We start from the raw sequence: 26,325 nt of genomic DNA on the forward strand, positions 1-26,325 counted from the left end.
CACGTACAACAGGGAAACAAGTCTCGTAAGCCTTTAACGGGCAGGCATGACCAAGAGGTCGGGGCTTCCACATATCTCCTGCCCTATCGGTATTAGAGTAGTTGGCGCCAGAGGATAGAAGAATAGCCAGGAAAGCATACATTTCTTCCAAATCAAGTGAGTGTCGTATTATTATATCGATCATTTGTGGAGTGAAAAATAATTTGAAGGTATCGAGAATTGATAGCATTTCCGTAATCTTCGAAGGTCTACTTTTTTGCGACAATCATCAGATTGTTCTGAATCAAAAACGAATTCTTCATTCACATGCACTCTTTGTGAACTTTGTGATTCTGTTGTAAAATGTTAATTTTTATTAATTATTGATCATCTTTTTCAACTTTTGGGATGAGTACTGCTGCTTTAGTTTTGTGCTTTAGTTTTTAGCCATTACTCAAAAAATACTTGTTTAACGTTTTGATGGACTACAAATTTATTAAACTTTTATTTTTTCCCCACCTTTTTGTTCCCGTTTGACATATAACGGATCAGTGAAGTCTTATTTTTCCCACCTTTCTGTTCTTGCATTACAAATTACGGAATGAGAAATCAAAGTGGATATAGTAAACAAATTTAGTCATGTAAAACTATCTAGTACTATAGCATTCTTAGCATTCAATACCAAATTCGATTTCCGGTTGAAATTCGACGATGTTTAAATCACACAAAAATTGCTCAACTTTGTAGCGCGCATCTGGTGGGTACCCGGGTACCCGGTTATGAGACGAAGGGTGAAACTGTGGTTAGTGATCGGACGGTTAAGAGCGTCATTCGTCTCTAAAGATATCAAAGTGGAGACAGTACTTGAAATATCTGACTACCCTTAACTAGCATTTAACGGTCGATTTGTAACCAAGCTTTAAAGTATGTCGAAAGGGAGCGTAGCTATTACGGAAGCTCATGAAGGTTCGGTGATCCATCAAAAAGCTAAAACGAAATGGTTTTAACGGAATACTGTTTCAAAAGAATTGGGAATGATAAACTCTTTGACTTTGGACTGTGATGTTGGGAATGTTTAAAAAACCAAGGAGATGTTTGCAGGATTAGTTGACTCATCCGATATCTTATTTAATTTTAAATAATAGTTATTTATTCAATATTGTAAACCTTCTATAAAAAGTAACATTATATTATCTTAATTGTAGAATTGTGTAACACTAGCTGATCAATTTCGTGTTGTTTGTACGTATATCCGTTTTTTTTTTAGATTGAACCGTCAATGAGATACATTCCATTATCAATCGGTACCACTACGGTTCGGTTGTACCTAGCAGTCCCAATTACACCGGACTGCGACAAAATACTATTCGCTACCGATTCCCGCTCGTCTTCAGGGTAGTTCTCCAATAATGGTTTTAACATGGCATTTGCTGCCGAATAGTGTCGATTTATCACCGCTAGATGCAGAAGATCTCGGCCAGCCGCATCTCTGGACGTTATACAATTGATCGGATCCTTCTCCATCATGTACGTGAATAATTCACGTCGAGTTTCTAACTCATGTTGAATCTTTCGATACCCTTTGTCAATGGTACTTTGCTTCATTACACAGTAGTGGAAGGCATTCCAGCGGTTGATCGTATCAGCTTGGTGTAAAGGAAATTCCTTTTCGTCTATCAAATGCTGTACTATGTGAAAACAGTTGTTTTCTAATGCAATGTGCAATAAAGTTTTCCCGTCTGGATCGGTACGGTGCAGGTCATCCATTGTGTTAATGAGAAGAATCACATTGTCCTCGCATTCCCAATGCACACCCATATCCTTCAGTTTGCTTTCTTCCATGCTTTTGACTATGAAGGGGTAGGTGAATCTATTTATATCTATACTGGCAAGCTGCATCAACAATTTAGCAGCATTAATATTGGTATTTTTGAACGACTTGTGTAGAAGGTTTAGAATTTCCGTATCGATTCCTGGCGGATTGAACATTTCTTCTTTTCCAACGAAATTGTACACAAAACTGAATGACTTGTACAAGCGACCCACGTCATCATCCTGATCGCTTGGAGGACTTTCCACGTAGTCTAGATTTTTTCTACTACAATACAGTTTAAAAAGATTATTGAATAAGTCATTCAAGGAATGAACTACACTTTCTCCCAGGACGCTGTAGAGCTGTACGTCGTCAATTGTATTCGGAATATCACAATGACACTCGCAGATGAGAAATTCTAGCACATGAGCAGAGTTACTGGCAAATGCTTGTAAAATTAGTGGGCCTACATCCTTTTCTACCACCTTATCGAGCCCTCCGGCTCGGTTAACCAGAGCGTGGAACATAGGCCTATCGTTTGTGCTAACATAATACTCCAAAGGTGTCAATTTCATGCCACCGTGGTCGACTATGGGGCAGTGAAGGTCTATATTTTTTTTTATTAGAAAATCGGCTACTCTCCTTCGAAGCTCGGTTTGGAACTCATCCAACGGCTCTTTTATATATTTAACTAGCTTCCTTTCCTGAGCAAGAAATCTGCCGTATTTATATGTCTTGCAAAGTATTATTGATGGATCATCATCGTGGCTGAGAATTACGTCAATCAATTCATTTGTATTAATAATGCCTCCAAACGTTAAAAACTTGCAGAATGTATCTTCGTTGAACGTGATCATTGCATATTCTAATGGGGTCCATTGCAAGAGACTATCCTTAGCGTTAACATAATTTTTAAACGTTTCACGCACATTTGGCATACGTGTCCATGTATAATCAATACAGTCCAACCATCCGTAATTGCGAAGACATGCGAGGAGGTGCAGAGTAGTTCTTCCTCCAGCATCCCTTTCGGCTAAAAGTTTTGGATTACTTCGCAACATATCTTGAACTGTTGGGTGTTCAATAATGTCAAAAACTGCTAGATGAATAGGTTTTCGGCCAGATTCTGTTATAAGCATTCTATCGAAAAAGTTCTTTACTTCACGTCTGGTTAATTCCCAAAAGTAGAAAGATTTCAAAAAGCTTCTCACCTTCGGAGCACTTTTATTTTGGTAAAACCACCGAGCCGAAAAGTAATCCGCAAAGGTTCGTTGGATGAAGATTGGTCGATCGTCCACGACCGCTTCGATAATGCCGGAGTTTTCATCTCCGTTTTTGATTTCGTCCATGTACTCGATCACTTTCTTTTCGTCTACTTGCAGTCGGGCTCGCTCTTCAGGATTAGGAAATAACTCGCAGAGCGCCAAAAGTGAGTGCGTTTCCAGCTTGTATTTTTTCAGTATCTCTATGATCGATATTGCACTAGAGATGTTGGAAGCAGCCTCGGGCAGTTGGATCTTTTCGACATTAGCTTTAAAGATTTTGCTTGTAACGAATGTTTCGATCAAGTTCAGCTCTTCAAATTTGACCTCAAGAGAGTCGAAAAAGGCCTTATCGATTGTACCATTTACGAAATCGACATTCGTGGCGATCAGAGGTTCGAGAACGTCAAGCGCCATGCGGATGAAAAGAGGAACTTGGCTGATTGTTCCTAGATAATATTTAACCGTGCACGTTAGAGCTTCTAACAAACACTTTGCATTCTTGTTCTCTAGGTATTGCTTGAATCTGCTTTTCATGAAGATGTGCACTGTTTCCGCGATATTTTCATCGGAAAAGGGGATAAGCTCGTAAAATGCAACATTTGTGAACCGTTCTGTAAACTCCTTGCGCAGGTTGTATGGACGGCTAGTGATGAATATTTTATGAATTCCATCGAATCTTTCAAAACGCGACAGAAGATCGTATACTAACTTCTCGTAGTGAGGAACCACTTCGTCGAAACCATCAAACAGAATAACAATTGTTTGCTGGCTGCAGTGATGTACGAAAAGTCTTAATGTAATGAGTTGCAGTGGAGTCAAATTAATCAGCTTCAATTTTTCTTCCCGAACGATAAGCTTCCCTTCACAAATCTCCATAAGGTTAGCACACTGGTCCGCGAGATCTCGGTGTCGATCTGTTTCTCGAAACTCCTTGTGATTTATGTTGCGTACAAACAGCGCCAAATGAATCATTCGGTACAGTATTTTTAGTGCGCTAGTGTCGTCTATAGGATTACATTGTTTTTCGTCTGAAAGATGTTTGAAATCGGTGGAGTAGTCAATCGAGTTGAATCTTATCACCCACCAATCTGTTTGTGTTTTTTGAAAATAGTGTCCTAACCAACTTAGAAACGTAGTTTTTCCGAACCCAGCCTCATCCAGGAAGATGTGTACTTTTGAATCGCTGGCGTATATGTATTTTTCTATAGTTTGGTGATGTAACGGAACGCTCTTTTCATTGTTATCAAAGAGTTGTTCAATATTGCTGATGTTGTGCTCAAACAAACAAAAGAATCTCAAAAAGTCCTTCCAATCCAATATTTGATCTTCATCTAACTCTTCGATGATGAAAACTCCGCTGATAAGCCCTCCGTTGTACTTTACTGTGGTATTGAAACCAAAATCTAGTTTGTAAATTTGAATTTCTCGCTCGACATACCAACCTTGTATGACTTTGTAATGCTCTTCAGTCATACTGTACTGGATCAGTGTTCGATCGTTTCCTTGCATTAGGTCTAACAACGTGGCTATATCGTCGCGGCACTGCATAACAGATTTAAGTAGTGTATGAGTCCCAAACATAGTCATATTTCGATATTCCGGGAGCATGCGGTCTAATGATCCTTCAACAAAATTATCTAATAGCAACTTTTCTGTAGAACTATCGGAGGTTTTAATTTGTGCAGTGAGTATAACTTTCTTCATTACATTACAAGCGCTTGATTCTGAGTTTTCAAATATGGTTATTATCTGTTGTTCGAGCTGCCGCGCAAAAGGTTTATCCTTGCATTCAATTATCAAACATAACGATGAATCATCCAACCGTAAAACATCCCACAGCGCATTTTTCAGTTCTTCGTGTCTCATAGCTTCGATGAATATAACTTCCACTTCATGGTGATTTTCAAAATACAGTTTCAATATTTCTAATACAATTGAAGACGCTATTTTATCTTCATAAACTGAATAAAATGTGTGAATTGAACCTTCTTTCGAACAAAGGAATTTATGCAGAGGTGTGCTCTTCAACCAGTCCACTTTAATGCATCCTTTGAACATGTTTAGTGTTTTAACGTACTCATCACTGATGTTCTTCAGCTTGAGGTGTTGTAGATGAAGGTTGCACTTTTGCAAAATCTTGCCCACGTCTTCTGCCTTCAGTATGGCTGGAAGATCGCTCTGCTGTGTTATCCAATTTTTAATAATGTTATGCAAATAGTTAAACGCAGTCTCTACCTCAACGCTGCCTAATTGTTTGTCGGCCTTTCCAATAATGTTTGTTCGAGACAAAATGCCCTTAATTCTTGTAGGGAGCTCATCTGCGTTAGTCGCGAATATGAAGTGATTGAAAAACATCCAAATATCGTCATCTGATATGACATCCTCTGGAAAATTTAAATAAACTTCATCTTTTGGCTTTGCTTTACCCTTTACCTTGATACCTTTAGCTCTCACGTCATCCCAAATTTCATCTTGGATTCCTGATTTTGTTTTGTACGCGTCTTCGAACTCTTTTCTAAACTGTTTTTCATTTGGAGTAAGTTCAGTACCACTGATGAAATGTTCTTGCACTTCATGAGTGTTTTTGTCTCTTTTAGTTCCAACTAAGCTGCTCAAACACTTGTTATACTTGCTCACCAGAGCAACATTCGGTCGTTGTGGGTTATTCGCTGCGAGATCGAGCTCTTTTTCGTTGTAAATAATTTCCACCAGCAGATTTACAAGATTATAGCTGTCGGAACAACTTTTCAATAGTTTCGTTATAAAGTCATATTTCTTGCGTGACTCAATCTTTCCACGATTAAACCGATAGCATGTAGCACCGAGAGCGCTAAACACATCACACGCCTCGGGAAGGTTACATTCCTTCACCAAATCTTTGACCTCGTCTTCAAGACCCACATTGGTACACAGCACTAACCATTCTCCGTCCAGTTTGTTGTTCACACGTTGTTTTTTCAGTTCAAGGAACGAAATGAAGTATTTACTTATCGAGAAGGCTCCTTTCGACTCCTTTCCAAAGAGTTCATCCCAAGTTACTTGTTGTCCATTCATTCTGTTTTTCGCTTGAACGCACAGTGTATTGGAAACGCCTTCGAAGATGTTGGCGAATATAACGTCGTCGAACTTTCCCGCTTCCTGATCTTCGACAGCAATGTTGCATTCGAAATCGCCATCCTGTTTCATCAAAATACCTGCTTTTAACACTGTCTGGAGTGTGAGCAACAGTTGGTATTCGTTTCCTCGTAAAGAGCCCAACATTGCTTTGCCATGTTGAGGCCCAGTGCTAGATGTTGCGTTTACCGCCATTATAGTTCAAAAAGTTTCTGTACAGCAATTTTCAACGAAAGCTGAAACGAAGAAGGTGTATAATTATATTAAAGATCATTCTTCGCAATGCTAGTCACGTACCCCAACAATACCTTTTGATTTTTTAATCAAAACGATCAATCAGTTCAATTTAAGGTGCTCCTTGGATGTGGTTGATTTAAACTCACCTACGGAAAAAGTTAACAGAAAATCAACATTCAACATATTAAAAACTGTATTTCAAATCAATGCTGATTTCTAAGTGATTGAACCTTGTTCTTTTAACTTAAATTATTCGTCAAACTGCACGTAATGTTGTTCGTGAATCATGATTGTTTGTATGTGTGGGTGATTCAAGCATAGTTATTTGGTAATCCAGAGTCGTGGTTTTTACTTTGCAACTTTTTATCACCGTGTCTGCGCTTTGTATCGCCTGAAGATGCCTTCTAAACACAAGGGTGTTGTTTCGTTCGTTTTGTCTGCATTGCTGCTTGTTTGCACATAAAACGTAGCTTGTTTGCATAGAATTCATATTAAGAGGAGAACAAGAACTAGTAAAAGAACTGGTTTGAAAAGAATCGAATCTGATCTGTTTTGACGATCCAGAGAGCGTTGTATTGAACATGTATCGATGAAGCAGCATGAGTTAAGCACCCAGTAAGGCTCCATTGAGGTGTTATCCACCTACCAATTGAAAGACCCATTCATTCATGTTGTCAACATTTGCCGGGGGTTGTACATACCTTGGATCGGTATTTAGTTTGCCGATCAAGAATACCACCGGTGCTCGACCTTTTACGCACCGAAACTATTGAGTAGTATAGAAAATAGCACCTTTCGAACTATCTTAAAATAGTAAAGCTTATGAACAACAAGTACAAAAATACACGAATGGCAAATGCTCATAGGGTGGTCAGAAGAATCTATGTTACTTATGTGTATTTGGTTATTGATTAGCCCACGACGTAATGATACGATCCAAGCGAGTATGGGACGCACAACTCTTATCGCTTTTTTTTTCTCGCCACCTTTGCGACACCACCACCTAACTGTTCCTTGAGTTTCACTTCTTGCCTCGAGTTTCAGCCATGCTACAAGACTGGTTTTGGGCTAATGCTAATCTGAGCATGAGACTTCTTTCGCCTGTTGCTCGCCACTACTTCGTCGGAGGTGCTGCCTGTCTGCTTTATAGCTTTCGGAACGTTCGAGTTCCGATCCGATCTAAACCGATCATGCTATGTTTAGTAAGTTAAATTTACTATTTTCTTTTTCCCACGTCAGCCCGAAATTATTCTCCAGTTGATATTTGTTATTTGTGGTGGAATTTAACTGACCGCATTTCGCGAATCATTAAACAGAATCTCGTACCTCGATGGCCAAATACTATTTAAGAACGTGATACGTGAACTGTTCGTTTCACCACGATCGCAAACGGCAACAAGTTCGCAAGGCAAATCAAGAAACGGATCAGAAGAACCAAAGCGTAACGCTCAATTATGGGGTGTCCAGTTTTTAGACGTGCAGAATCAAACATATTTTGAAATATCAAAACTAATTTCAACGAAATTAAAACGAAAAAAATGTAGTACGTACTCTTGGGAACTTTCCTTTTGAACTGTCTCTGTTATCTTGAACAAGCTGAACACGTGGCCAGGATAAAAATAAGTATGTAGGATTTTTAAAATAGTAAGTTATATTGCACCAGGAAATTATAATTTTGTTGATACGATCATCCAAACTTCTACTTACCACGATGGAGAACCTTTAACAATGTGTAGTAATATTTAACTTCAATAAAACTCGCGATTAGCTGAAGTGAGGTAGAGGTGGTTTTGTACGTTAGCTCTTCGCCTGTCGTTTTGCTACTAACTCTGGTTTATCTTCGTGCGGTGGTCAGTGCGTATCTCAAGGCTGACTCCGTGACCGGAAGTATATTGATCCCCGTTGCCCGTCTCGTTATCTTTTGGTAACGGCTACGCGCTTTCTACTTAAATTAATCCTTGCCTCAGTTACCTGGGTCACGCACCTGTCCATTCGTTGATTTGTTGAGGTGTTTGTTTATCAACACAGTGTGTATTCCTGTAATTTTTGGTTGTTACTTCATCATCTTTCGATGGGCCGATCGTTAGCTGAAACCCGTTAAATCTCGATTGTTTTCAATAGTTTAAGAATTTCGCTTTTTCGAAGCAGTCGTTCACGAACTATATTATTTGCCGTAACTTTTATAAAGGAAAATAAAACAAAGTATCCCTTGTTGACCAGCACTTGCAAATGTATGTGTTCCGCAGAAATTTGATCTTGGATTCTATTCCTGAATGAATAATCTGATGTAAATGTGGTCACCAATTCGATAGGCGAATACCAATTAGCGCATACAATACAGGCAAACCAACGCGATAGAATTTTGCCAAATTTCATCCCACGATTAGCGGTTGGACGATGAAACTTTTTGGCAATGCCGAGGGCATAATATCCGGAAATATGCATTTGTTATGCTGCCCGAGATGGTTTGTTTTCAAGTGCAACTGAAGCGCGCACCCTTCAACCTTGCCGGAAAGCCGGACCGTTTTTCCATCGCTATTCGAACACTCAGCGTACCAGGATGGAAAAGTAATTGCAGGAAATCCAACGGCACGGAGGATGGATTGTTTGACAGGTTTTTGAGAAAACTGCGGAAAACGCCATCTCCCCATAAACGCGCCAGAGCTTGAAGCCGTGCGGTGGAATTTCGCTGGGTGTTGATCTGAGGAAAAGTTTTGACGGTAATAATATTGCATTCGTGGCAGCCATGTTCAAGTTCATTGGAATGGTGGAGAGTAAGGAGTACTTTGGCAATCGGCGCTGGGTGGAGACTGTGAAGAAAAATCAAATAGTTTGACGATTATTTTCCAATTGAATATACTTTCCCGGATGGATGAAATATGACCCACTTCAGACATTTCGGAAAAAAAGAAAACTCATCGGCGTGAGATGCTGGAAAGTATTTTAATTAAAATCTTTGCAGTTTTAACTGAAAACTGTAAAATTATTTTAGAAAAGAGAACAAAGATAAATATAAAATAAATTGACTCTACAAAATAGGTTGACGCTAACAACATCGATCTATCATCTGCTTTTGACCGTGTTTTTCTATGTCTTGATCTTTGTTGTGAACTTAGAAAATGCTCTTATGCGCCATTCCCTGTACCGGTTTGTGTTATCTGCAGACAAATGTGGCGTGATACCTTTTTTCATTTGAACTGTTATTTTTTTTTTAATGCTTATAAAAATATAAATGGCAGCATACGCGTCTCAAGTATACTTCGCTTGGATGGTGTCTTGGATTCAAAGTTAACTTTTTCAAATTTTAACGTTTCTACAATTGTGATGTCTGAGAAAACTAGAGGGAATGATGGCTGTAATGTATAAAATTTATGATAATATGTAAATGAATGACTCATTGGATTCCGCGACTTACATTACTGTATATTAGATTATTGTTCCAGTTCCATGTAAATATGAATGTCGCAACTTTTTAAATGTAAGTGGCATCTGAGATAGAAATTGTTCAAACTATAATTTGTTTGCAATATTCTAGGTCTAGCGGGATATGTTTTCTTCCTGCACATCCGACGTTTGTTTTAAAATTTAAATAAAATTAGCTTATAGTTTGATTTCATACTTTTTTTATGTTAACTTCCGTTGTTGTTGTTGATTATATTCACTTTCGTTTGTTTCATTTAAGTATCAAATTCTCAATCATGTTTCATTTAAGCATCCAATTGTCAATTTTTTAAGTTTGCAATTGTATTCAGCAATTTCGATTACACCAGATTGAATCCAGAAATCTTCTTTTGATGGGCTATTGATCAGAATTTGGAGGGACATTTTCTGCAAATCCAAAGTTGCCTTTTAGATATTTATCCCGGCTTCGCTCCATCGTGCATGAGTGATCGTTTGGCGTTTGTACATTAGTCGTAACCGACAACCGTTTGCGGTTCAGCCGAAAGAGGTTTCGTAGCAAACTATCGTCACAATCAGTAGACGTCCTTATTATCGTACGAGATACGTCAAGTGTTGATGAGGTTGTTACAGTCCACTTTTCATAACGAATAGGACCATTCTTCGGCGTTAGCGATGCAACGCAAATGATTGTCCATGTGCTCTATCGTATGTGGTAGTCTTTTTTAAGGTGTAAGGATGCACAAGGCTTTGCTGCAAGCATTCTGGGATTTTCGTCTTAGTACACTTTTGTTGAAAAGGACATAACAAGTTGGTCCAAAACATTCCTCGCATGTTACACAATATGTTTAATGAGCATTCTCATTGTAGATCAGGGAAAACTAGTATTCTGTGTAATACAGAGTAATTATACCCCATTATTACTATTTGGCGAAGTGGACATACTAAATACAAAATGACAGCAAAACAGAAATTGTAGATATTCCAAAAATGTTCAATTTAGAAAACGGAAAATACATTAGATAAAGCTTCGGGAACTGTGGAAACTTGTCAGAAAGTTGATTCAAATTGATTTGTTTGCTTAAAACATTGTTTTATGAACCGTTTTGAGATGAAAAAAGACGAAAAAAAAACTGCATTCGCTTAAGTAGGATATGATGCGTTATGAAGTCTTGTTTATTTTATGCGTATATTTAATTTATTGCTTTAGTTAATTTCCGATAGATAATGTTATTTTAGAAAAATAAATTCGGAATAGATTTAATGGTTGTGGATGGGAGCTAAATTGTGCTTAACCTAGGTTTGAATTTTTCAAATATTTAAAACCCTTCTAAACCCCGGTTGACGTTGTCATTTCGATGCCAGCCTAATATTGGACCCTATATCCACTCACACTATTCGATCGTCGCCCTGTCCGGTGGTTGTCCCTTTTTCAGCTGCAATTGTAATTTCCCAAATCACCCCTCTACCCTCTGGTGGTGGGGTCCAGGATTGCCTTGGTTATTTTTTCCCAACAGTGTTCCTCTCCGCACCAAACTGGAGCGGAATCGAATGGAAACGTTCAAATATTTGCACATTCCCGTCACGAACCTGGCCCAATCGTTATCGAAACCATCGGAAAGGGATCCAATCGGCAGGCCGCGGCTCCTCTTACCTTCTGTATACAGGTGGGTTTCTCCGTACTTTCCGCTCCGTGAGTCCTGCGAGGAGGATTAAATGCCCGGCGCCGGGCCGGTTGGTTTAAAAATGAAATGCAAACAGCAAACAAGCAAATTTTCGCCAACCGCCAACCGATTTCGGACCGTGCGGTTCGGCACGGATCAGCTACGAACTGCAGCCCGATTGTAACGCTTTTCTGTGGTTGATTCAAATTTTGCTCGGCCGAAATGGAAAGCGTTCGGTACGCGCGGCCAGTAGACAAAAAAGGTGGAAAATAGATAGGCAGATAGCAGCTAGTGGTAGAAATTGATACAAAGAAGCTGAAAAAAGGGATTGGGCGTCGAACAAAAACCGATGTTGGAATTAATTTTCAACCTGCCCTTAAATGAAAGGATCTTTTTGTACGGATCTGGTTGAACCGGTATCAAAGGATGGGTTAGAATTGATGAATACGTGAATGAAAGAATACGAACCGGTAATCAACGTTGGATAGTTTGTCATGTTTGGTGTGTACAAGTTTTTTGTTTGGTAAACGCGAAACAAAACAGTGTTACATGAAACAAGTGTTTACAGTTATCCCTGAGAGGATTGTAATATGTTTGCGAATATTTTTCTGTTTGATTATTTTTTAAATCATATACAATATTATGTCCAAAGAGGATTTCGTATGGTTTATTTTTATTTATTTTATCAATTAGAGGCAATTCTCTGCAGATTTTTTTTTGCAGTTTAGAAATATGGCATTGTACTGTGTTCATTCGTTCGTTTTAAAACCTCCTCGAAACGGCCCGTGGCAATAAAGTGCCTTTTTCTCATAATTATCGTATATCATCGCTGGTGCCGGTCAAGCTAAAATGTACTCCCACTTAAGCTTAACAGGAGTATTCATCCTAATTTTTGGCGTTAAACTTGATTCAGTAATTTATCGCAACAGCTGGCCGGGGTCAGAATCTAAGATTGTGTTGTTCTTCCTTCGCTGCCTCGTGAACTCTGCGTGGTCAGCCACCCTCCGCTGGCCACCAAAAACGGAAACATTATCTCAAAAATATGCTCCTTGCCATAATTTCCTTCCTGCATGTGGTCAGTGTCGATAAGCGTAGCCGCCAAGTCCCGGTGTTGATGTGGAGGGAAAATAAATGGACTTTTCATGCTCCTCTCGTGCGGCTGTGGTACTTTTTCTTTTGCTCTCTCTCTCTCTCTCTCTCTCTCTCTCTCTCTCTCTCTCTCTCTCTTTTGCTAAAGCGTTGCCGTTTTCTTATCCTTGGATATGCGTTCATGTTTTCCTCGTGCCGTACGGCTTAGTAAATACGGGAGGCAGCTCGTTTTAGGTTAATTCATTAATCTCTTCATTTTTCAACTTTATACTTTAGTTGGCTGTGGTTTAGGATGCTGTCGGAGGCAAACACAACTCTGTCCGGAGAGGTAAAGTGGGTAGGAAAGTTTCTGCGAGACGTGAAGTGGAGATTATAAAAATAGATATTGTTTCGAGACCGATCTGAAAAGGAGAGCTGGTATGTTGACATCAGAATCTGCAAAGGACAGATTGAGAGGAATTATGTGTTAAATAAAAATTAAGTAACATGATGAATTAATGATAATAGCTCGTTGAAGTGGCTAACATAATATTCCAAAACCCTGATTATTAGAACTCATTTTGTGTTACTTTCGGAAATTTCAAAATCGTCTTATTTGTGACAACAGAATTTACTGTACAGTTGAATCATTTGTTAAAGAGTCCCAGTTTTACCTTTTCTCATTGTATACCTCATAAATCTCGTTGTTTATGACATTTCCACCGATTTCGCGGTTCTCTTGCGTTACGAATGGACAGTAATGGTTTCATAAACTGTCCACGTTTGCCTGCATATTTCATTCACCGCTAGCAGCATTCGACGTGTGATTTTATTTCCGGTCTAGCTTCTCTCGACGAACCTCCAGCCGTTTGGGGAAAAAGGTTGAACTGGAAATAGCACAGGCGGCAGTTGGCGAAATGAGAGAATCGGCGAAAAGGTTTATGGCGCACGGACTAGGGATAGTTTATGGGGAAACTATTTTCGGCACATTCGGCTAATAGGACGCCATAACAAACAGCAATTAAGACAATCGTCTTAGCTGTGCATAATTGATGCACTCTACTTACGGTAAGGTAAAAGCACGGATGTTGTACTTCTTCTTCGGTCGCAACGTCGGTGGTCATATGAAGTACCCTTTTCAAAACCATTATCAACACACAACTATGAATGGCATTGGAACAGAAAAAAACTTTCAACCTTTTCGCCCGCTGAAGTGCTGTTACGTGCCATGAACGTTTTTCAAGTAAAAATACCACATGATTAAATCGATGAAAAGTTAAACAGCTGTGTTGGGTTTAGAGTTAAATAGTGCCGAATTGGTAAATAGTTAGTATTTAGGGCCAAAGAACGTGAATCTAAGAAATATTTACTCTTAGCATGCGGTTTTATATGTAAAACATGGTAAATTAGCTTTTTTATTTGTTTATATTCATAATACATTTCTATTTTGTTGCTGTTATGATAATTTTACTAGCAATTCTTCGTCTGCCCAATTTTTACATATTTATAATAAGATTTCAATTTTGATGACCACACCATTCCAATGCTTTCTTTTTTTACATTTCGTTCTGTAAATGTACATTTTACCGTAATAGTCCGCTTTTTTCAACGACAATGCATACCTCTATCCGATCCCGCTGTAAGATAATGTCAGGGTCAAGCGAATATCCTTTGGCCGTTTTAATATTATTTTCGTTCTGAATGCTCTACCATTTCTCAACTTTACTTTGATCAACAATCGTGTACAGTCTGTAATCTAAGTAGGCAAAATGGAGCCGCGAAGTTCCTATCATTGGTTTATCTTCCCAGAGCAGAAGAGCTATAAGAAAGGTTTGAAAAAAATGCTTTTAGCATAGCTTTTATTCTTCGGTTTAGTTTTAAAAGCTTTCTTTGAAGCTAGAAACGAAATGCTATTTGTACTATACTCAGTAGTTTTTTACATTTCATAGAATTATTTACTACTGCTTTGCGGCTACTGTGACCTATGTCCAATGTTCTTACTATGTGTTGAAAAATGTCTTCACTAAGATTCGTCTTCCGCGCTGCCAGAAATTTCTAATTAAAACCAACGAAGGCCCCTTTATCAAGTGGATGGGTAGATAGGTCTATCCCGCCCCAACTGCAGGACATGCCAGAGATTTAGGAATTCTAATGAACATCGTCTTCATCCATCTCCGAAATGACTACGGTCCGATGGGGATGATTGCACTGTTCGATGGTCGTCGAAGCGAAATGAATACAAAGCGAATGATAATCGGCATTTTCCTATCCTCCGGGTCCGGGGAAAGCTGGCCCACTTATGATACCCGCCGGTCGGATGTCGGCCGGCGCACGGGATCGTCCGGAATTCTTCTGTGCGACCATAAATTATCTTAATAAATCGTTTTTGGGGCGAATAACGTGTTATGTTCCGAGGATGGCTCGGCGCTAGCAGGGATGAGGAGATTCCCGGTGGTGGATTGGGGACGCGTCCTTGCGACGGGGTGGTGATAACTGGGGTGATTTGGACGAAGGCTTCAACGTTGGCATCGGATGACGACGACGACGACGAGCGTTGCTTTGCCCCGCTCCAGTTCGCCGCCGAACATGACACTCGCTCCGGAGCACTTCCCGTTCGGCAAGTTTTTGCGAATTAAATTTGCGCTAGAGGACTTTGCTCACCGACGCTTTCGGGTGCGACCAGGACCGACGGGCCTTGGATTGATGTAAGTGGGTCCATTTTTCTCGAGGAATAAGGACTCGAGAGCGGCGCGCTCTGGAAAGGTGGAAATCTGGAAATCAGTTGCACTGCTTCACCATTCCGGGGTTTGCGGTACGACGGGTCCAGGGGCGGTTTTGGGTCGTTTGCTCGTCGACGGTGCACAAGTTGTAAGACATCATCGCACAATATATATGGCCCAATTATGGAAATGAGCCTTGGGGAGATGGTGATATTCGAGACGCCCATGCAAGGCGTGGTACTGCTACCAGGGAGTAATATTACAATTAAAAGTTTGTATGTCGAGCGTAAATTTCGACAAGCCGAGGCAGAAAGTCTTTGAAAAAACAAAGTATCATGAGCCAATATATTTCTTCGACGGAGTGTTAAATAGAATGTTTGAATATATTACGTATAGCATTTGGTTTGGTTTGCAGAATTTTAATGAAGCCAGCTTAAAGTACTTTGTTAAAATGAATTAAAGCCTGTCTCATAGTAAATTGAGCCAAAGAAAGCGCGCTACTGTGGCGCCTCTAGTAGCGTCAGCCGGAAACTAATATTTTTAGTAGTATAAGTGAATAGTAACAATGAAGTTGTGAAAGTTTCAGACCTGTACTATTGTTTTTCGCTAAATGCCGTATAATGGAAATTGAACGACCAAAAATAAATCCGCACAAAATACTATAGCACCAAGGCAACAGAGCAAATTGAATATACCGGGAACCCATTAAAATAAAAAACAAAAACATGACAAGTATTTTTCTTTTGTACAGTTTTACATGAGGTTTGTTATAAAAATATTTTTTTACTATTTACGTGTTCCCTGTTCTTTTAAATTCACGTATTTTGTTTTTGTTTCCTGCATTAACGCCCATGTCGTGGAAAGGGACACCGTTTTCGCAACCTCCGTTCACTTTCTCTTGCCAAGAACATCAGTAACTGTTTCACCACTTTGTCTAAGACGAGGCTATGTGATTACCCACATTTTTTCGATGGGGTGAAACTCTGGGAAATTTGGTGTTGGTACCAAGTGATCTTATTGGCCCAGTACCACTCCAAGACAACCTTGGAATAATGGCAGGTCGAAAAATCGGTTAAAAAAAGTACGTGAATTTATAAGAACAGGGAACACGCAAAAAGTAAAAACCTATTTTTATAACAATCCTTAAAATATTAGTTTCCGGCTGACGCTACTAGAGGCGCCACAGTAGCGCGCTTTCTTTGGCTCAATTTACTATGAGACAGGCTTTAAGTAATTCTTTCTTGATAAATTGGATTGGATCGTGTATTTGTAGGAAGTTTGTTTCCAGTTTGTGAATAATCCTACAAGTTGTATAATTATCATATGTTATATTTAACTTGATTGTTCCCTATCAGTACCTCCACCAAGTTTTTTTTAAACGATAGTCGAATTTATAAGCACTCAAACATTTATTTGTAGTTGTCTACTTATTTAATGCTTTGAGAATAACATTTGGAAACTCTAGCGAATCTCTCTATCTCTGGCGTCGTTTGTTTGAAGCTCAGTTCCAGTAATAAACATCTCCATGACTGATGCTCCAGTCATCCACTGTCCATCTGAATACCAGAACTTTTGATAAATGCAAAACTTCTATAAGAAATTAGCTAGATATTAACCCCTTCACAGTCCAGCCAAATCCAAAAAATGATTCAAACATTTTGACACAGTCTGTTTAGCTTTTTGTATATTGTATGGTTATATTTTCCTGAACATTTGTAAAAAATTATATTTTCCTGAACATTTTGAATTTTATTGATTAAATTGTGGTCAGTTTGCAAGCAACCATACAAGTCGTTTACCATATGTGTTATTTGTGATTGTGGTCAGCAATAATTTGGCAATAATAAGCAAAACTTTGGTTCAATTGCATCGATTAGCGTCAAATATAAATGATATATAATATAGAATAAAAATTTACAAACCCATAAAAACGTGTTTTTGAAGTACATGCAATGGAAATAAACTCGGCGCAACGAAAACAGAAACAAAACGTGTGACAAAAAAAAACGTAATAAAAGCAGTACAAATGACATCCACCTGAAGGGAAGAGATTAACCTTCAAACTTGGAAATCAATGTTGTCGGATCACTTCACGCCCTAAAACATTTCTATTTACTCAGCTAGAAAACTAATTTTCCCTAAAGGGTTTTGTGTTAGAAGTTTGACGATAAGTTACCACTTTCTCATTAACTCTCCACTTCCGATGTGTTGTTTGCTGCACCAACTTTAATGGGTCATTTTTTCAGAATGTAACCACCGAGGGGAAGGTATGAACCAATGGAGAATGCAACCGTGCATGCACCGCCTAAGTCGCGCTCCGCTCCGATAGGTAACAAATGGAAGGACGCTCAATCGCGACACACAATGACAGCGGAGATCCTAGAGTCTTTAAACTGACGACACGCTAGACACGAGCAGAAACCGTCTAACGAATGTGCCAACACTCTTTTAGCCGCGGTACGGGCGCTTCGTCACTTCGTGCTCGTAGCGCGTCCTTTGCGTCCTTGCAAGACGGATTTATGACAGCTAATGGTTCTTGGCCCGGTCTTTAGCGACACACCGTGCGCTACGAGAGTGAGGCACAAAGTGAGAATGGTGGCGATAGGTGGTGGAGCATGGGCCAGGGAAACATCTTCCCACCCACCTCCCGTTCGCTCGTGTCGTGTAAAGTTTTTCGCTTAGTTGGAAGAAATCATTTTTCATTCTTATCACATTGGCCCACGGTTGGAGTCGGCGCTTCCTTTCCCACCCGGTAGACATAATGCTCTGTGCGGGGGATGCGAGAGCGGGGCCAACCCTCCTCGGTGGCATATGTCGGATATGGTCATTGTCGACCGACGTGCAAATCTGCCTCGCATGTTCAAATTGCACTATGGGACGGATTATGCGAAACATGTTGCGATAATGGGGCTTTTTCAAAGATGATTAGGAAAATTCTGTGCGCGTGGTACATGACACTGCGGTTTTGGATTGGAGTTATAACGGTAGAGACAATTTCGTAGACTAAAACATGTATGTTGTTATTTTAAAACGAATATCTTTTGGAATTCAAACAACGCTTAAAGAGCCTATTTCTAAGAAAAATATTATTTTATATTTTAAATATCATATATTTTCCATAGAATGTCCTCGCTGGTAAAGCTCATAACCCAAAGAGGAAAGCACGCCCTCCACAATTGCGCAATGGTGCGTATAACGTCCCGAATGGCGAGGCGCCTGTAGGGAGCTGGCAGGAACACTTCATCAGCAGCTGTAGCAGGACGCATGGCGTAAGTAATGAAACGTAGCGCATAAGGAAGCGCCCGACAGGCCACCTCCGTCTCCTAAAGCTCCTTGCCCCTTCTTCCCCGGATCGACCACAACTACATGCAACGGGGGTGCTACGGTGCGCTCCCACAAAAGCGTGGCAACGTGAGGTGAAGAATATGTTATCACTTGTTCACCTTGTAGTTTGTTCAGGATTTGCGCTCCCCCTGGATGAAGACATCTCGAAATATGCCACGACGGTGCACGCCGATGGCTGGATTGAGGTTTGTTTGAATGGGACACGGGGCGGTTGCAGAGAGTTTGCGGATCCCGAAAAAAGGGAAGAAAAAACACACACCCACACACATACCGAAGCACACACGAATCGTCTCCCGACTAAGACTATAAGACATATGATGATGGAGGCTAGAACTCGGGTGGTGGTGGACGACTGCGACGACTCAAGTCAGCATATGTAATGCTGTGATAATGATGTTGGAAAGGTGTTGCGGTTTGCAGATAAGCAGGTAATGAGCAGGAAATGGAAGTAACCCCGGATGTGTGGGCACGGACAGGGTGGCGGATCCTCGGCCTCCTGCGCAGATGCTGTACGTGTGCAACGAAGCATGATGCGAGAGAGTTTTATGAACTCCACCGTGGTACGAGTTACAAAGCGATGCATAAGACTATCAGCAGGCCCTTCGCTTATCAATGATGGTTTTAGCTTTCCGCACCACAATGAGAGTATGCAAATGGGGAAGCGCCTTTAAGCGTCTATAAGAGAGGGCAAAAATGAAAAAAAAACTCGGTGTCGGTGACCAGCTTTTCAACAAAAACAAACAAAAAGTTTTTAGCTGGATGAGCTTATTTTTGTGTGTTTAGTTTTAGTCAAATTGATAGTTTTCTTGTCGCTTTATCCGTACTGAGCATGATTTCGAACAGCTGAAAATTCGTGAAAAAGCTAAGATGGTCTACTGCTTGCGGACAATCAGAACAATCATGAAGAAAACCTCAAGAAGAGATGCTGTTAGATTTGTCAAATATTAAGCTATGCTATTTAAAACATTAAACTATATTTGATAAATAACGCCATCCCTGAACAAACTTTATTTCCCTATCTAAAGAAGACCTTTTTATTTACGCATAGTTTTTTTTTAAACCTCGGCCGTTAAGCATATTTTTTTAACGAAAAGGCAAGGGTTTGCATATTGCATACTTTCAGGGTTCGTCCAAAATTAGCTATTTCGTTGAAACAAAATTTTCGAAAATTCATTTTACTTTTAGATTTAGAAAAAGTTAGATTTAAAAGAAAGTATTCATTCTGCCTTATGTTTTTTTTCCAGAATCAGTAATGCCAGCTGAAAACAAAAATTCCCAAAAGTCTGGTTTAAAATCATCAATTTAACTGTGTAGACAAGTTCTACTTCCCGCGCTAAGACACACTGTAAAGCATTTGTCACCACTTGCTATCAGATGAAGCATAAATTAGATAGACGCTTTTCCCCCGACGACTGAACCGTCTTTCACTTTGATATAGCAATATATCCGTTGATTATTTCTTCAAAGCTTACTTTTACGGGGACTCAAGCGTGTAAAAGCGATGAAAACAATTTATTGTTCGTTCGATTGCACTTCCCGATTGAAGTGTAACGCTGATGGACTGATAAAGGACTTTATAGAATGGGTCCAAAACACAAACAAAAAATTGGTGGATTTGGCACATACTTGCAGCACATGGAATTGTTCCTGCATCAGTTACTTGCACGGATGCACGACAAAATCGGAGACAATTTGTGAACGAAATCAAACTGCCATAAAAGCGCCCCAGCGCGATGAAGCGTAAGGAGCCGAGTTTTCACTATTTTATCGCACCATTGCAGTAAGGAAGCATGATGCTGCTAGGTTTCTTCTTCTTAGAGGTCTTCTATCAAGTTCCATGTTTGATAGCATGGCAAACCAGAAAGCTCGTACCGATAGTAAGATCAATCGATAAACAGGAAGGTAAAAGAAACTTGTTTTCCGATTGGCAATAAAAGTGACTCTTCGTATGTGGTATCGTGCTGAACGCATCCTTGCGAACGGAGCAATGATCTTGGGTGACAGTGAAGAAGGAAAGTCATCCCTTGATGGTGGGGTTTCGGATTTTTCTAAAAACAAACGGAACCTCTGGGCGAGCAGACCAACAAAGAAAACTCATCAACGTGATCAAGGTGATGGGGGTGTTTGCTTTCATTGGCAATTTTCGTTTCCTTAATGATCGGAAAGAAGGCTTCACATGACCAAGACCAATACAAAAAACCTCAGAAGTCAGCCCTGGTGCGTCACAAACTACTGGTAATCCTTTATTTATAGGGCTATCAAATCTTTCTAGTGTGCAAAACTTTATGGCATTAATTCTAGTTGCACTGGTTTCGCACGGAATGAAATACACTATCGTTGTTTCTGAAGTCACGTTAAAGTCGATAGCCTGTCGGAAGTAAATAATCATGTCACGAAGAAATTTTATATCGATATTGTTGTAGTGTGGGTGGAGAACTACACAATTCTGATGATATCCTTTTGTTCCGGATCCGGTTTAAAGAATTGGTCTAGATATGAAGGCAGTAGAAACAAATTATGAAGGTAAGCGATAGGATAGGACAACAAAAAGCTTCCGAAGGATAAATTACTATTAAATGTTTGGTCTGCCATGTGCTTATACTGAATTAAATGATATTGGAAAGTGGATGCAGTCTATATGAAATGCACCACCACGCGCCTCCATTAATAATCCTTTAAACCACAATACGATGAATATATCGTGTGCACAATAATTCCTTGTTATCGAAATTGAAATCTCACTGTGTTTTAATAAGAAGTCATGAAATGTATATAGTGATTAGAAGACTCTGACTAAACATACAATTTGAAGTAATAATTAAGAACAAAAAGTACGAATATTACGTTCATGAACATGATCCTTAAGTTGTGTTTTTGTAAAGCAAGTTACAGTTTGCACTTTCAACACGACTTTTCTATTTTATTAAAAAATTTAAAAATGCTCTCTACTTATCGATTACTTCTCATAGTTGTCATTTTATCACTAATATAAAATTTAAATATTGCTAATTTGTTGATGCACTTAAAGTGTTTATGCTTTTTCGCCGTTTTGTTTACATCGCTCATTCGTAAACTTTTTGCGGCAAACGGTTGAATGACCGCCGCCTGCCAGGCAGAGGACATCCAAACGGTACACTTGCACGAACTCTCCGAATTGTAAATCCTCTCGCGAAATGAGAAACGGTAAATTTAACCTTGGAACGCGGCGCGTTTTTTTGCGCGAGTTTTACCGATTCGGTTATTCAGGAGAAATACGCTCTTCCGGTTAAACTACCTTGAGAAGCGCTGCCTCGATTCGAGTAGAGGTCATCAAAACGGTAAACCAACTTTTCCCGATTCGTTCACCAATAGATTTCCTTAATAATTAGTAACGATGGAAAGTTCTTAACTTGGACAAAGTTGTTGGTCGAAAAAAAACCTTTCGTTTGAGGGGTCTGGCGTAAAAATTGGTTCAAGGAATAAAAAGTTATTTAAAAAAAAGCCTGCTACGTCCATTTTTCCATACATCCTCGCAACATTTGCGGCTCGACACGAAGTCGCAACCACTCGTGCCGCCAGTTTGTTGTCAACCGCGGTCGAGTGCAGTCGCAAGTGGAATTGGTGTGCGCCGCGCGTCGTGCGGAACCACGAGCTTCGTCAGTCCAACAGAGTGATTGTTTACAGTTTTTCCCTTCTCCTGTTGATGCTGTGGAAAATCGTTTCGCGTGCCGGTGTAAGTGAATCTTTTTTTTCTTTCGGGTCTTAACCCTCAAGGGTACAACCATACCGTTGCCGGCGTTGGCTGTAATTTACCTACGATCGTCAAAGTGTGCTCATGACTAATTGTGGATTGGTTTCGCCAAAGTGGAGACGGTGCAAAACATTTACCCACCACCCCCAGGGTGGGGGTGTCTACCATCTTGGGAATAGGCTAATGGAAGGAAAACGGAATGAAAATATTTCAATCGCGACACACGTTTTGCAATCGAACGTTTGCTGCGAACGTTAAAAAAATCATAGCCTGCTATAATGCTCCACGCAGATTTCGTCCTCCAAGTGGAAAACTTTTGTCGTTCGTGAAAATCCGGACACCCGCCTGGGAGGCGCGTTTCCGACGGTGGAACACTCGGTGTTTCGGTTCCGAGGTGGGGCCAAGTTTTCCCATCGTTTACTTATTCATAAATTTGCATGTAGGCGAGATTTGCGCGAAAGTTGTTCCTTGTCCCGCTAAGCCTGGCCAAAGGCCGCGAAAGCCAATCTTCGCCGAACGGCTCCAATTTTGGGGGGAGCGTTTTGTGTGTGTGTTTTGTTTTTTTTTCTTTCGTTCGGCTTTTGTTTTTATTTTCACCCGAGCGGCGAATCTGACAGTATGGGATAACGTAAACATTCGCGTTATCGCTAACGTGCGCCCACCGTCGTGCGTGGAATGTCGTGAAAAAAGACCGACTAAAGATTTTTACCCCCCCTGGTTCTGGAAGCTTAAAACCTGTGCGTGTGTGAAGGTGAAGGAAATCGCGAGTGCGTCCGGGAATCCTCCACATAGCCTTGATCGGGCGTTGATCGGGCAGACAAGTGTGATTACCGAAATAGTCCCGCCGTTGTTGATGTTGTTGTTGTTGTTGTTGGTGGTGGAACGTCATTTACGACCCTGACCGGCTTCGTATGCTGCGTGTATGCGTGTTTTGCGTGATCGTTAATGTTTATGACTAAACAAGACGAACGCTGGACGGCCCGCGGTGTTTCGGAAGGTACCCTTCGACCTGTGGCATGCAGTAAAACCAATAAACGAAAAAAGGAAACACTTGCGCAAATTACCACACCCACACCTATGCTTGTACGAACTCGCGCGCGAGTGTGTCCTGGCAAACACAGCATCCACTTTCCGGCACAAAATGCGAATCAAATATTAAAACGTGTATCCGTCGCCCGTTCGGCCATTTTCCGGACCATTTTCTTCGTGCAGGACTTGCTGTTCAATATTTCCACTTTTGCTGATTTGGTTTTTTTTCGACGCTCGTTTCGATGCACGTTTTGCTTCGGCAAAACCGACTGGCGAAACACTCGAGCAGCATGTTTACTCTAAAGATTTTTGCGAAATTAAAGAACAACACAATCGACTTGCTAATAACGCTCTTCTCCAACGAATTATTTTGAAGCAATTATTCCGTGATTGCACGAAGGAGTTGTATATAAGTTTTTTAAATATTTGTTTCGTTAATTTTGATGGAAAGGGAAATCAAAAATAATGCTAAACCGGTGCGAAAATTTGAACGAGTGTATTTTTACGTATTATTATTTTTATGTTTATCAGGTTTTCTAAAAGACTTACAGTTGTGTGAAGAAGTGTGGAACTTGTACGATTATATTGATGAACAATAAGTGAAGTGGTGCAGCGTTTCTTAAAATATTACTTCGGGAAACCGGGTAAGTGAATTTCAGTTGTTGCTGATTTTTTTAAAAAAGTTAGAAACATAGTTTATCAAAAAATGTTACAAAACATGTCATCTGTCACGTTTGTTGAATCATCTACTGTGTTTGTGGTATCATCTGATTATTTTGTCCCATCAAATGGTAAATCCTGTAACACCAACACTGGATAGTGTGAAAAAAGAGGTAGTTTTGTTTATTCCTGGAGTGTAAAATATTTCAAACTCAGCGAAGTATCGAGTGTCAGCGATCTTCTTCGAGTGTTTAAATGTGTGCTAAACATCTTCATCCCACACAATCTTACAAAATGCTCTCGATAATCGACACGGAAGCCTTCCGGGAAACCTTTTTTTCCCCCCGCAACCTTTTGCTTCCGAGATGGAGACGCGGATGCGTTCCGGTATAAATCTTCGGCGCTTAAAATAAACTGCTTAAAAGTTACACGCTTTCCAGCGCACGCCCTGCTCCGGCCGCTTGCTGCGATCTGAAATGTAACAAAACGTTCTTTAATGAATTATTAATGATGGGTTCTGGGGATCCCGGCACACTCCGGCATCGTCCCCGGGCGCGGGCAATGCGATGGGCAAAGCAAAACGAAAAAAAGGGAATCCAATATGGAAATGATGGCCAAAAAGCGGTTTCAATTAGCTGCGTCAGTCAGAAAACGTCGAATGACCATAGCCTTGCGCGGGGATACTTTCCGGTGAACCGGTGGAGGGTGGTGGGCGGCAGAATTTTCCGCGTGCCTTTTCCGTGCCCCGCTCGGGCGCTGAAAACCGCTGCGGTTGGCGTTGTTGGCTGGGATGGTTTTCACTAAATTAAGCGTAACTAATTATGCGCTGCTCTGTTATCACGGGAATGTAATTATGTTCCCGGCTCATGCGGCCTCACTTTCTACGTACGCGAAGAAACCCAACGATTTGTACATTACTCAAACATTCCCTATTTGGGGTTGGTGTGGGTTTTAAACGGATGCATTGCTTGATGAATTAATTCATACACCTTCAATTTTTCTATGTTTACTTTAAAATGATACCATAAAACCATTTCACTAAAACCCTGCCGCTAACGACACCACCTTTCGTAAGCACTTAATATCTTTTATTAAGTCTTACTGTCCAATAATCAGTAAATCATACCACGTCCTCTTCAGGCTGTCTTTACGTTCTCTCTAGCGTAGCGTACTATATTTTCCCCCTGCGATTGCTCCATTGTTGGTTCGGAAAATTCTCCTCCCGCTGGTATGGGTATGGCGGGAAAGTTCGTTTATAGCGAAAAGGAGGTTTTGCTCTTTCGAAAAAAAAAATCCATAAACTTGATCCTGCTTCTTCAGCCTGACGGTGTGAGGCAATACACAAGTATTGATGGGTCGCAAGAAATAAGCTCAATTTTCCATCGCGACCCACGTTTCCTAGAAAAAGGAAAGACCGTACTGCCCACAGCGGTTCGGGCGGAATCATTGTATGCGCGAAGTGTTTCCCTTTTATGCCGTTACCGGCTTGTTTTACGTGGCTTTTTTTCGTTTTCTCCGGCAGCCAGGGGTTTGCTACTTCATAAAGGGTCCTTTAAAACAGTCAAAGGTTGTATTTGGCGACGGTGGAAAACGCGCAGCATTTGGTACACACTTTTTCAGTATCCTATTCGGTGCTGCCTGTGTACGACCACTTTAATTTTGGTATTTTCTTTCCCCACCGCACTGTAATGTAATCGTGCGTATGAACGCGAACCCTGGAGGTTTACGCGAATAACACTTTCCGTCCGACTGGGCAACGTGAATGGATTTCCATGGGCCGGCGTTCGGTGGATTTTCGGTTCCGCTTGCCCGGAACCCGGGGGGTGGTAAAGATCAGCCCTGGGCGATAATCCTGTTATCGAGTATCGGGCGAAGCAGTTGGTTGGCACGTCGTCAAAGGACGGACAAAAATCAATGGTGACGGAGAAGGAGCAGGAGATTGTATTCTCTGCCCTTAAAGTGAATTCTATGGCAGAAAGAAAGCTTCATCAAACAAATAGCGGACACCAAGAAACAGTGGTGGTTCTTTCCGTTCCTTCCACCCTCCTGCACAATGTCAACGTATTCTTTGTGAGTGACCGAAGGACTATCATCATTGGGTGGATTAAGCCTCGAGTGGTTGTCATCGGGGCGTAAATGATGCCGTTCCAAAATGTTCTGGATTATCGAAACCGAGCAAATAGTGATAGAAGCCGGTAGCATCTTTGGCGACTATGCTCCAGTTGATCTGTTGGAGGTTTTTTTTTTTTGCCATTAATAGTTACTTCGAACTGATGTTGATTATTTTAATTAACACGTTCAG

Source organism: Anopheles ziemanni, chromosome 3 (assembly GCF_943734765.1).
Source record: "Anopheles ziemanni chromosome 3, idAnoZiCoDA_A2_x.2, whole genome shotgun sequence".
NCBI lineage: Eukaryota > Metazoa > Arthropoda > Insecta > Diptera > Culicidae > Anopheles > Anopheles ziemanni.